At 36.8% G+C, this 13372-nt stretch overlaps 1 protein-coding gene across 5 annotated transcripts in view; it reads left to right on the top strand.

Annotated features, from left to right (window-relative positions):
- Window positions 1–13372, top strand: part of SLC37A1 (solute carrier family 37 member 1) — a 183831-nt gene that overhangs the window by 60281 nt on the left and 110178 nt on the right. The window lies entirely within an intron of this gene.

The raw sequence follows: 13372 nt of genomic DNA on the forward strand, positions 1-13372 counted from the left end.
TCCTGTTGCAGATTTCTGGTCAAGAGGCAGAAAGAGTTCCAGCTGCCTCTAGTCTAGGACTTTCTGACTTAGTGGGTGCCTTTGCTCATGAAAAAGTCTCCATTCCCTGATGACTTATTGACCAGATATTTCCACATGGAAATAAGGACGGGGAGGCTCTGTGTCCAGAGAAGCCGAGTGCCTCTGTCCTTATTGCACATTCATGCTGTATTAGTGCAAAGTTAATTTCCTTTGTTAAATATTTAGTGACTTTTGAGCATCTACCTCATTTCATTCCAGTATTGAAACTGAACCAAGAGGGTGCTGGTTAGGTCCACACCTCCAAAAGATTCATAGCTACTAGCTTTCTTTTTGTTTTGTTTTTTTAAACCCTCACCTTCCATCTTAGAATCAATACTGTGTACTGGTTCCAAAGCAGAAGAGTGGTAAGAGCTAGGCAATGGGGGTTAAGTGACTTGCCCAGGGTCACCCAGCTGGGAAGTGTCGGAGGCCAGATTTGAACCCAGGACCTCCTGTCTCTAGGCTTGGCTCTCCATCCAATGAGTCACCCAGCTACCCTGGCTACTAGCTTTCTTTTCTGTTGCAAGAGGTCCAACTCTTGAAGCTACATCTACTCTTAAATGCCTTGTATCTACCTGGAATTTGTATTCCTGCTCCTTCAACTGAGACTCGAACTCTCAAACTGATTTTCCAGCTGTTCGATAGAATGTCTCTATCTGGGAAAGTAGCTCTGATTCTAGACTCCACAACCATTGGGCGTTGACAGTCAGAGAAATCCCCTATAGGGATTATCTCTCTAATAACATCTTTTACAGATTACCCAGTGGACTCAATTAAAAGTGGTCACATTCCATAAAGGTATTATTTTGTGTGAATACTTTGTTAATAGAACAATAGCCTAATCGGTGATTAGGCTCAACTCAACTGGGAAGAGGAGCCAAACCTCCCCCATTTATACTTAACACTACGATGTTATAAAATTGTTACTAAGAACATTAAGTCTCTTTTTTTGCATCACTATATTCTTATTTAAGCCATTTAATACTCATACTAACTGATGTCAAGTGGAATCCCATAGTCACTGCAGGAAAATTATTATGGAGAGCATATGTTGCCTAAGGCTGTAATTAATGATAAGCTCAAAATAATGGTCAGTACCAATAGCTAGGAAATGAGATATACTCAAACAGAGGGAAAGCGCTTCTTTATATTGGCTTGATTAACCTCGGGGTTCATTCCACAGAGTGCTAAGAAATGCAAATCTGCCATTTCATTATTTAGCAAATGAAAATATCCTGGCTAGCAGAAAAGTTCTCATTAGCCTCGGTTTCCTCCTCTCCTTACCAAATAATTCTGAAACAAGAAAGAGAAATAAAAATAACCCCACATAAAGCATAATGATGACAGTTACAGTGTGTTATCAACTTTATGTATGCCTTAACCGCTGCATATTTGGGAGCTATTTGGCATTACCATGTGAAATCACATCTGGTGTGAGCATGTAATAGCAGTGACTGCAGCGGGCCTTGGTCACATTTTGTATAGAGCGTTAAGGTTTGCACAGTGCTCTATGTGTGTAATCTCCTTTGATCTTCACATCAACCATGTAAGATAGTTGCTATTATCACCCCCCTTTTACAGTTGAGAAAACCTAACCTTACAGAGGTTATTGATTTGCCCAGAGTAACAGTTAATAAATGCCCGAGGTAGGATTTGAATCCATGTCTTCTTGATTCTGTTTTATAATATCCACTAAGCCACCTAGCTGCCTTATGATCCATGTGATTTGCCACCTATTAAAGAGTCTGAGTGACTAGTGAAAGACTTCTAATTGGTTCTCATGTATCCTCATGGGAGTCAGGCACTAAGAGAGGATTGGCAAATGATCCGGTAAAATCTATACTCGGGCTCTAAGGAGGTATGAGACATGGCTTCTGACCCCGTTTGAGACACCCTCTTTATTGGGACATAGCTAGCATCAGCTGTTCAATGGACTTTGCAGCAAAGAATAGGGGAACGTCCTCTCCCTTCCTCCCCATTTCCCTTTTCTCCTTCCCAAATAATAGTAACTGCACATGCCTGGCCATAAGAACATTGACTTGCCCATGTGAGCTTCCCTCTGCCTCTTCTGTTTGGTGATGATTTCCTTAAGATTCCCATATAATGATATAAGCAATGGGTATTTCAAGCCTTGCTCATTAATTACCTCGTGAGTCCGAGTATTCCCTAGTTGGGTTATAATGAGATTCATCTCTTCCATGCGTATAAATAACTTTATTTTTAAAAGGCAGATTATTACTTACTACTGCCTACTGATGCTTCTATTACACTGCCAACATGTGTTTCTATAGCATTTTTTATTTTCCTCATAGCAACTTTATGAGGAACATAGTATATTAATTTCCTTGTACAGATGAGAAAAATGAAACTCAGTTTCCACTGTCATATGGTGAGCCAAAGTGATAGAACTAGGACTAGAAAAAACCAAGGCCATGTTGTTTCCATTACATTTGGTAATGTCTGAGTATTTTGTTACCTTTCTTTTGTAGGCATTGAAAAGGGGATTTTAAAGATCCCAATCCAAGAGAATTTTTTTAGAGGGAGCATTCCAATTAAATCCATCCAATATTCCCCTCCAAACAACTTTAAAATGATATGTAAAATTGAATTCAGGAGAAGCATAGCTAGAAAAGGAAGTTGGAAAAAGAGGTCTGTAATACTGGGGTATAGCACAACAGCACTGTGACAACACTAACTATGGCCCTTGGAGGCAGCGGTGACAGCAGCAGCAGTTTTACGAGCTTTTGCCACCCCAAGATACTAAGGGAACTGGACAATTGGACCATCAACACTGGACAAAAAATTCAACAGTTAAAAAGAAATTGCTGTGTTGGCATTGGGTAAAAGATTGTAAAAATTAAATTGGTCTCAATAATTAAAATGTTATATTTTTTGGAGATTTATTAATGATCCTTAGAAATCAAGGAATAAAGAGGATACAAAATAAAGACCACAAGCCCATGGATGATCAGCCAGTTCAAATGCCTGCCTTACCACCACCAAGCTTGGGGCAGGAAGAGGCGGGACCCTCCATATCCCTTCCTAATATCCCCTCTCTACAGAAACTATGCAATGACAAGAAGTCAGTGGGCTCCCAGGAAATATAGTTCTTTTTTAGGGTAACAGATTTTCAATTATACATTCCCCCTGAGATCCATGGAAGACTAGTCTCTCCAATGGATCTTGTAAACATAACAAACTTTGAAATTACAATAATTTGAGGATAAAAAGAAAAGAGAACAAAGCCAATGATTACTAAGCACATTGACAAAAAGCCAGTTAGGGGGCAGTCCCCTTTGGCATAAGAGTATATATACAAACCAAATGCATTCAACTCCACACAGTTCAAATCACCAAATCCCAAAGTTGCTCTAGATCTTCTGGTGCAGCATGTGGTCTGTGCAGGCATCTTAATGGCGCCTTCTCCAAAAAGTTCACTTTCTGGATTTGGAGAGGTAGCATGTTTCTTATCCTAAAATTACTCTCAAAACAAATATAAACTTTGCAATTTAGAATAATAATAATAATACATTCCCCCCCTGAAGAGGGTCTTGAAAAACCCAGGGATTACTTAGGAATGCATGACTAAATTATGAGGTATATGAATCAATTGGCAAGAGAAATCAAAAACATCAAAAAAATCAAAATTAAAAAAGATAATTTCTGGATGAAATATAGACTATCAAAGTCTTATGTGTAAAAATTCTAAGTAAAGGAAAAATAAATCAATAACAGGTTCTTGAATCAGGGCCCAATTAAAGTGATTTAAGCAATTATGCGTTTACCCAATCAGTAGCCAGGACTATAGAAAGTTTCCCACACCATGAAAGACAGAAAAGGGACTAGATTATAGGAACCAAGTAGGAGCCAAATTTGAGATACTTGGTAGAATGTGAGACAAAGAAGACCTGCCTTTAACACATGTTAAAGAGCCACAACCTCAAACCCCAAACAAGTAAGTTCAAGTCCTCTTGTCTTGGCTCAAAATTTTCATCAATTCCATCTGGATTGGTAGGTCTCTTTGACCTTGTACTCTGTTGGCACTATGCAGTTTAGCTTTGTGCTTCTTTGGCATTGTGCAATGGCTCTTTTTGTATTCTCTTGTCCTGGAATCAGACAGAATCATTAAGCAATATCCCATAATTTTTTTTTAAACAGTCAATGGCATCATTTTTGTAGTCTAAAGCTTTTTGGGAATGCATTGACATTATAGCAAATATATTTTAAACATATTACTGCAAAATCAAAAAGCTAAAGAAAATCTCATTACTGGTGATATGTGCTTCAAACACAAAAAGGAAAGAAAAAATAAAACTGAAATAGTATATTGCATTTCATGCAAGCAAAAAAGTAATAAAAAAAGTTTTAAAAATCAAAAATATATAGCTTACAATCATTGCCACTGTGTGTCAGCTAAGGAAAGGTAGAATACAAAGGTTTCTCACCAAAAAAAAAAATGAGATCCATTTCCTCTTCAAACCTGACCATGATCCACTGTGAGTGCAAGCAAATGATTTTCACAAAGTAACAGTTTTTTATAAAGAACAGTAGTACAGTATGTAATGCACATTCAAAAAATATAAAAGTCCCCAAATACAATTACATAATTGTTACAATTACATAATTACAATAGCAAACAAACCCACTATCATATTTCATATAAGTTGCTGTATGACATTAAAAAAAAGCTATGAATTGATGGATATTTGTCACAATTTTTACAGACATAGCAAATCTTTCAACCTTGGCAAATATATTTTTTAACAAAGTAAAACTTATTTGGGTCTAGAACATCACCAAGAAATCTAAATTGTTCTGCTGGAAGTAAATTAAACTGAAGAGGTTTTTCAGGGGGCTCTTTTTTAGGCTTCTTGATTCATAGAAGCACCTTGGTAGGAACATTTCTTTGTTTCTCTTTTATACAGCATTCCTTAAAAAATATATATATATATATATATATTTTTTTTAAACCCTTCCGTCTTGGAGTCAATACTGTGTATTGGCTCCAAGGCAGAAGAGTGGTAAGGGCTAGGCAATGGGGGTCAAGTGACTGGTCCAGGGTCACACAGTTAGGAAGTGGCTGAGGCCAGATTTGAACCTAGGACCTCCCGTCTCTAGGCCTGGCTCTCAATCCACTGATTGAGAGCCACCCAGCTGCCCCCTATATATATATATATATATATATATATATATATATATATATATATATATATATAAATATATATACACACACACATATATGACACATATATACACACACATATATATATGTATATATATATTAAAAACCATCCTTTAGAAACTAGTAATTACTAAAATTATTTCTGAATATCCCTTAGAATTACCACTTAAATTATTAGCTCATTAAATTTTTCAAAGGTTGTTAGCCAGATTGAGTCCATCCATCATCACAGTGACAATTAACAAATGCAAAATAGAAAAAAAAAGAACTGTTTAAGGGCTTTTACAATATTTCACAATATTTTGTTCAGTAGTCATAGGGGAAAGGTAACAGAATATATCTAATAATTAAAACACAGCAGACTAAAATGATTCAGTGTAACAGAACAGTGTCATTATACATTATACAAATATATTAATATATGAACTAAAACAACAAAATTAAATCTTAAACAAAATGATCTCAGGAAATTCAATAAAATATAGAGACTTTCATAAAAACAATGCAGTCTGAAAAGGCTTGATAATTTCATCTCTAGCCTCTTTAAAGTTCCTTTCTCTATCTGTTCAGATTCCTTTTGTCAGAACTGTGGTATTTCTCATAGCAGGGGAGAACATGGATTTGAGGAAACTCAAACTGGACGAATTTTAGAGACTGGACAGGACCAAATGGCAAAGGGTTGTAGGGGAATGAATTTCTCTCCTGAATCTCAGGCAAGTTAATTGAAAGGATCAGTGGTAGAAGGAAAAAACATCCTAAAGATGGAAGCTGTTTGAAATAGGTAATACACTGCTCTTTTATAGAATACGCCATACTTGTAATCAACTTACTGTTTGGAAGAGTCTTCTTTCTCCCTGTTCCCCCCTTAGATAAAATGCTAGTTTCCCCAGAGAGAGTTAGGAGGCTAATTGTTGCCTAAGGAAAAAGACACCCTGTGTTGTTTTTTTTTTACCATCTGCCCTGAGAAGTGACTCCAAGGACTCCTAGCTTTTCAGTGGCAACAATCAGCCCAGCAGGGGCAGCAACAGTGGTCAGGGTTGGGCTGGAGGCCAATTTAGGAGCAGAGCCGGGGATCAGGAGAACGATTTCTGGAGGCCAGGGGCTGATGAGTGATCAGGGTCAGGAGCTGGAGAAAGCAGTATCAGCAACCCCAGAGTCATCAGAGAGGAAGGAGGAACGAGGACTCAAGCAGTTGGGCAAGAGAAGAGGTTTATCTCTTCTTCCCCAAGAACCCCCCAGCTAAAAATAGCCCAGCCAGTAGGGAGAGCAAGAAACCGGGCAAAAACTAGGAAAAGAAAAACTCAGCAGCTCTAAAGAGAGTTGGAGTTTTCGAGAGTGGGTGGAGTGGGCAAAAAGAAAATCTTGGCAGGAGAAACGTGACTTTAAAAAATTATCTAGGCTATCTTAAAAAAAATTGAGAGAGTTTCTTATCCCTTTTTGTAGCCAAATATAAAAATTAAATTATAATCTCTAATAATAAAAATATTATATTTTATGAAGTTTTATTAATGATCATTAGAAGTCAAGGAATAAAGAAGATACAAAATAAAGATCACGTGCCCATGACTGATCAGCCAGTTCAAATGCCCGCCTTACCACCACCACACTCGGGACAAGAAATAAAAAGGTGGGACCTTCCATGTCCCTACCTAATATCCCCTATCTATAAGAAGTACATAATGACAGGAAGTCAGTGGGCTCCTGGGAAATGTAGCTCTTTCTAAGGGAAACAGATTTTCAATTACACACTAGGAACATTTCTTTGTTTTTCTACTTTTACTACAACATTCTTTATAATATAAATATTAAAAAAAAAATCCATTCAGAAACTACTAGTTGATTAAAAGTACTTTTGATGACCCCTTAGAATTACCATTTAAATTCTTAGCTCATTAAATTCTCCAAAGGTTAGCTAGGTTGAGTCCATCCATCATCTATGTGACAATTAACAAAAGCAAAAAAAAAAAGAAGAAGAAGAAGCTGTTTATGGGCTTTTAAAATATTTTACTATATTTCATTTAGTAGTCATAGGGGATAGGTAACAGAATATATCTAATAGTTAAAACACAGTAGATTAAAATGATTCAGTGTAACAATTGTATTGATCAGATTAATATATGAACTTAAAACCACAAAATTAAGTCTTAAAGCAGATAATCAGTAAAATATAATAAGATATAGAGACTTTCATTTAAAAAATGGGGTCTGAAAAGGCTCAAAATTTCACCTCCAGACTCTTTAATTTAATTAAAAGTTATTATAATTAATTAAAATTATAATTAATCATATAAATAAATAAATTATATATAAGTAATATAATATAAACATAAATTATATATAATATAGATATATAATATTATAAATTTTATATAAATATAATAAAATAATATTAAAATCACATAAATAAATAAAAATATAAAATTATAATTATAATTAATTAAAAATTCCTTTTTCTGTCCATTCAGATCCCTATTGTCGGCACTGTGGGAAATCCCATAGCAAGGGAGAACTTGCGGAGCATAGTGTGAAGGAATCCCAAATTGAATGAATCTTAGAGACTGGGCAGGCTGGAATGGCAAAGATTTGATTCTCTCCTGAATCTCAGGCAAGATAAGTGAAAGGATCAGTGCACTCATGAATGGTAGATGTTGTTTGAAATAGGCAAGGTACTTTTCTTTTGTAGAGTACTCCTTGCTTGTAATTTACTTCCTGTTTGGAAGAGGAACCTTCTTCCCTGTCCCCCTGAGGTATCCTGCCATGTAGAGGCTAATTATTGCCTAAGGAAAATACACCCCAGTTTTTACCAGTTGCCTGGAGAGGGCTCCAAGTTTGTGAGTTCTAAAGATACAGTGGCAGGGACCTGGGGCTGGGGCTGGGGCTGGAGCAGGAGTAGGATTCAGGAACAGGAGCAGCTAGGGCCAGAGATCAGCATCGAGAAACTGAGGAACATGGGCTCAAGCAGTTGGGTGAGAGAAGCAGCTTATCTTTTCTTCACCAAGAGTCCCTGGCTATTGCACGGCCATTAGGAAGAGCAAAGAGAACGACCAGGCAAAAAGTAGGAAAAGAGGGGGTAGTTCAGTGGATTGAGAGCCAGGCCTAGGGATGGGAGGTCCTAGATTCAAATCTGGCTTCAGACATTTCTCAGCTGTGTGACCCTGAGCAAGTCACTTAACCCCCATTGCCTACCCTTACCACTCTACTTCCTTGGAACCAATACATAGTTTTGTAAGGAAAGGGTTTAAAAAAAAAGTAGGGAAAGAAAAAGACAACAGTTCCAAAGAGAGTTCAGAGTTCTCTCAGAGTTTGCGAGGGTGGGTGGGTGGGTGGGTGAAAAGCCTTGGCAGGAGAAACGTGGCTTAAAATTTTATCTAGACTATCTTTAAAAAAATTGAATTTTTTCTCATCCCTTCTAGTTGACATAAATGTAAAAATTAAAATTAGCCTCAATAATAAAAAATGTCATATTTTTTGAGATTTATTAATGATCATTGGAAATCAAGGAATAAAAAGGATACAGAATAAGGACCATGTGCCCATGCCTGATCAGCCAGTTCAAATGCCTGCCTTGCCACCAGCAAGCTCAGGACAGGAAGTTAGAGACAGGACCCTCCACGTCTACATGAAGTACATAATGACAGGAAGTCAGTGGGCTCCCGGGTAATGTTCCATTGCTTGTTACCCAATACTTGATTACAGTTGTCGGACAGAGAAGAGGACTTGTAAGGGAGCAGGTGGTCTCGGTCTTAGTGTAGATAGGAATGTGAGTTCTTGCAGGTTCTATTCATGGAAAAGGAACTAGAGCATGGACTAGAAAAACAGTGTACCTATATCTCCCCATGTAACACCATCTTGGAAATATGAAAAACTTTAAAATGTCCCAGAAATAATTCTAAAAACAGCAGAATTAAAAAAAAAAAAAGCAAGAAGCTCAGGGACAGTGACCTCCCACCACTACAAGAGAGCAGAGCCTAAATAATGTAAAGTTCAAAGTCAAAAATTTCTTCAATGAGCAAACACCAAAAGAATATGATCATAAAAATTATTATACTCAGAAGACAATGATCTAAAAACATCTATAAGCAGAGATTTGAGTACTTGGAGAAAAAATGTATACTGGACAAAAACCCAAAAAGAATTTTTAGTAGCTAAATAAAGAGTAAAAAAAAGCAAAGAGCAAAAATCACTTCAAAAATTGAATGAGGAGTTTAGGAAAAATTGGTGAAATAAGTGAGAACAGCACAAGAAAATTATGAAGAGAATTAACAGCTTCATAAGAGAAATTCAAAACTTCATTGAAGAAAAGAACTTCTTAAAAAGTAGAATTGGCCACATAGAAAAATATGCATAAAAATCCACTGGAGAAAACTCCTTAAAAAGTAAAATTGGCCAAATGGAAAAAGAGGTTCAAAAGATTATTGAAGAAAATTATCTTAAAAATTAGAATTGGGCAAGTGGAAGCTAATGACTCCATGAGACATCAAAAAGTAATCAAACAAAATGAAAAAGTGAAGAAAAAAAAGAAAAAACCCATAAAATACCTTATTGGCTATACCAAGTAACCTGAAAAATAGATTAGAAAGAGAGGATTTGGGGCAGCTGGGTGGCTCAGTGAATTGAGAGCTAAGCCTAGAGACAGAATGTGGCCTCAGATGCTTCCTAGCTGTGTGACCCTGGGAAAGTCACTTAACCCCCATTGCCTAGCCCTTACCACTCTATTGCCTTCAGACCATTACACAGTATTGATTCTAAAACAGAAGGTAACGGTTTAAGAAAAAAAATGGAGAGAATTTCAGGGGCAACTAGTTTGGTTCAGTGTTAGAGAGCCAAGACTGGAGTGGGAAGTTCCTGGATTCAAATCTAGCCTAAGACACTTCCTAAATGTGTGACCCTGTGCAAGTCACTGAGGCCTCATTTACTAACCTTTACTGCTTTTCTGCCATAGAACCAATACATAGTATTGATTAAATATGGTAGTTAAGAGTTTTTGTTTTTTTAAAGAAAAGAGAATTTTGAAAACCATGATCAAAAAAATAGTGTAGGCATTATCTTTCAAGAATTATCAAGGAAAACAACCCTGATAGTAAAAACAGAGGGTAAAATAGAAATGGAAAGAATCCATTGATCATCTCCTGAAAATGATACCAAAATGAAAATTTCCAAGAATGTTATACCCATATTTGAAAGCTCCCAGATCAAAGGGCAAATTTTGCAAGTACCCAAAGAAAAGTCATTAAATACTCTAGGATCACCTAAGATTTAATACTTTCTATGTTAAAGGAGTGGAGGATTTGGAATATGATATTCCAGTAGGCAAGGAAGCCAAAATTATAACCAAGAATCACCTACCCAGAAAAACTGTATAATCTTTAGGGGTAGGAAATAGGTATTCAGTGCAATAGAGAATTTTCAAGGCCTAATGTAAAGATCAGAGCTGAATAGAAATTTTGTCTTTCAAATATAAGACACAAGAGAGGCATAAAAAGGTAAATAGGAAAGAGAAATCATAAGGAATTCAATAAGGTCAAACTATTTATATCCCTACATCCCTATATCCCTGGAAAAGTCAGCATCATAAGTAAAACACTTATGAAGAGAGTGTGTTGATTAAACAAGGGGAAAATTAGATGGAGAGAAATACATAGTCATCATAAATATGAGGGTAATTTTATAGTAAGTTTATCTGATAAAGGTCTCACTTCTTAAATACATAAAGAATTGAGACAAATTTATAAAAAGATGCCATTCCTCAATTGATAGGTGGTCAAAGGATATGAACAAGTAGTTTGCAGATGGAGTAATCAAAGCTATCTATTGTCATATGAATAATGTATTTCACTACTGATTAGGGACATACAAATTAAAGCAACTCTGAGGTACTACTCCACACCTATGAGATTAACTAATATGACAGAAAAGGAAAATGACAAATATTGCAGGTGAAAGTGGGAAAACTGAAATACTACAGCACTGTTGGTGGAATTATGAGAAAAGGAACTTATATGTACAAGAATATTCATGGCAGTTTTTTGTGGTGGCAAACATTTTGAAATTGAGGAGATGTCCATCAATTTTGGAACGGCTGAACTAGATGTGGTTTATGATTGTTATGAAATACTATTTTGCTATGCAGGATGCTCTCTAAAGCCTGGAAAGACTTAGATGAACCAATGCAAAGAGAAGTAAACATCATACACAGTAACAGCAATATTGTAGAATGGTAAACTGTGAATGACTTAGCTATTCTCAGCAATACAATGATTCAAGACTAATTATGAAGGATTTATGATGAAAAATGCTATCCACTTCCAGAGAAAGAATGGAGGTTTGGAGTTTTGTTTTGGTTTTTTGCTTTGTGATTTCTTTCACAGCATGACTATTGTGGAAATATGTTTTGCATGGCCACACATGTATAAACTATACCAGATTGTTTGCCTTCTCATGGATGGGGAGTGAGATAAAGGAAGGGAGAGAGAAAAATTTGGAAATCAAAATTTAAAAAAGAATTAAGAAAAAACTTACTGTGTGCCAGATACTGCTATGTTCTGTGAATATAAAATTTTTTTAATCTCTTATCTTCCATCTTGGAATCAATACTGTATATTGGTTCCAAGGCAGAAGAGTGGTAAGGGCTAGCAATGAGGGTCAAGTGACTTGCCCAGGGTCACACAGCTGGGAAGTATCTGAAGCCAGATTTGAACCTAGGACCTCCCATGTGAATACAAATAAATATAAGTGAAAAGATATTCCTTATCCTAGAGAAGGTTATATTCTTTTTTTTTTTTAAACCCTTACCTTCCGTCTTGGAGTCAATATTGTGTATTGGCTCCAAGGCAGAAGAGTGGTAAGGGCTAGGCAATGGGGGTCAAGTGACTTGCCCAGGGTCACACAGCTAGGAAGTGTCTGAGGCCAGATTTGAACCTAGGACCTCCCATCTCTAGGCCTGGCTCTCAATACACTGAGCTACCCAGCTGCCCCCGAGAAGGTTATATTCTAATGGGAAATAGTCATATTAAAAGTTTGAAGTGCAGCCTGGCAAGGAATGAGACCTGGCTATCTATATATATTTTTTAAACCCTTACCTTCCGTCTTGGAGTCAATACTGTGTATTGGCTCCAAGGCAGAAGAGTGGTAAGGGCTAGGTAGTGGGGGTCAAGTGACTTGCCCAGGGTCACACAGCTAGGAAGTGGCTGAGATCAGATTTGAACCTAGGACCTCCCATCTCTAGGCCTGGTTCTCAATCTACTGAGCTACCCAGCTGCCCCCCTGGCTATCTATATTAAATGGAGGTTCTGGGAAAAGCCATCCAATTAGAGAGAAGCCATTGGGGCAGAGTAAAAAAAAATTCTAGTGTGTAAATTTCAAGACTAGAGTGAATTTCTAGGATGAAGAATTTTCTGGGGATTGTAGAGAAAGTTCTGAATACAGTTTAGAGAGGTATGAGAATGAATATTCTATGGAAATTATTTAAAACTTTTGTTTTTTATAATTGAAAATTTGTGTGGGTAGAAAAAGGTTGGAGGGATGTTCATCTGGATAAGAAGCAATCCTATAGAGTAAGAGTTCTAGAACTTTTTAAATGTTGTGGACCCTTTTACTTGGTGAAGCCTATGGACTCCTCAGCATTATGTTTTGTTTTGTTTTGTTTTGTTTTTTTCCATTTGAATAAGTTTATTTAGTCAATTTAGAACATTATTCCTTGGTAACAATAATCACATTATTTCCCTCCCTCCCTTCCTCCCACCCTTCCGGCAGCTGATGCACAATTTCATTGGGTATTACTTGTGTCTTTGATCAGAACCTATTTCCATGTTGTTGTTTGCACTAGGATGTTCATTTGGAGTCTCCATCCCCAGCCTTATCCCCTCAACCCATGTAATCAACTAATCAAGCACATGTTTTTCTTCTGTGTTTCTACTCCCACAGTGTTTCCTCTGAATGTGGATAGTGTTTTTCTCATAGATCCCTCCAGGTTGTTCAGGATCACTGCATTTCCACTAATGGAGAAGTCTATTACATTCGATTGTACTACAGTGTATCTCTGTGGTACAATGTTCTCCTGGTTCTGCTCTTCTCACTCTGCATCATTTCTTGGAAGCTGTTCCAGTTCACATGGAATTCTTCCAGTTCATT

This window comes from Monodelphis domestica, chromosome 4 (assembly GCF_027887165.1).
Source record: "Monodelphis domestica isolate mMonDom1 chromosome 4, mMonDom1.pri, whole genome shotgun sequence".
NCBI classification, from domain to species: domain Eukaryota; kingdom Metazoa; phylum Chordata; class Mammalia; order Didelphimorphia; family Didelphidae; genus Monodelphis; species Monodelphis domestica.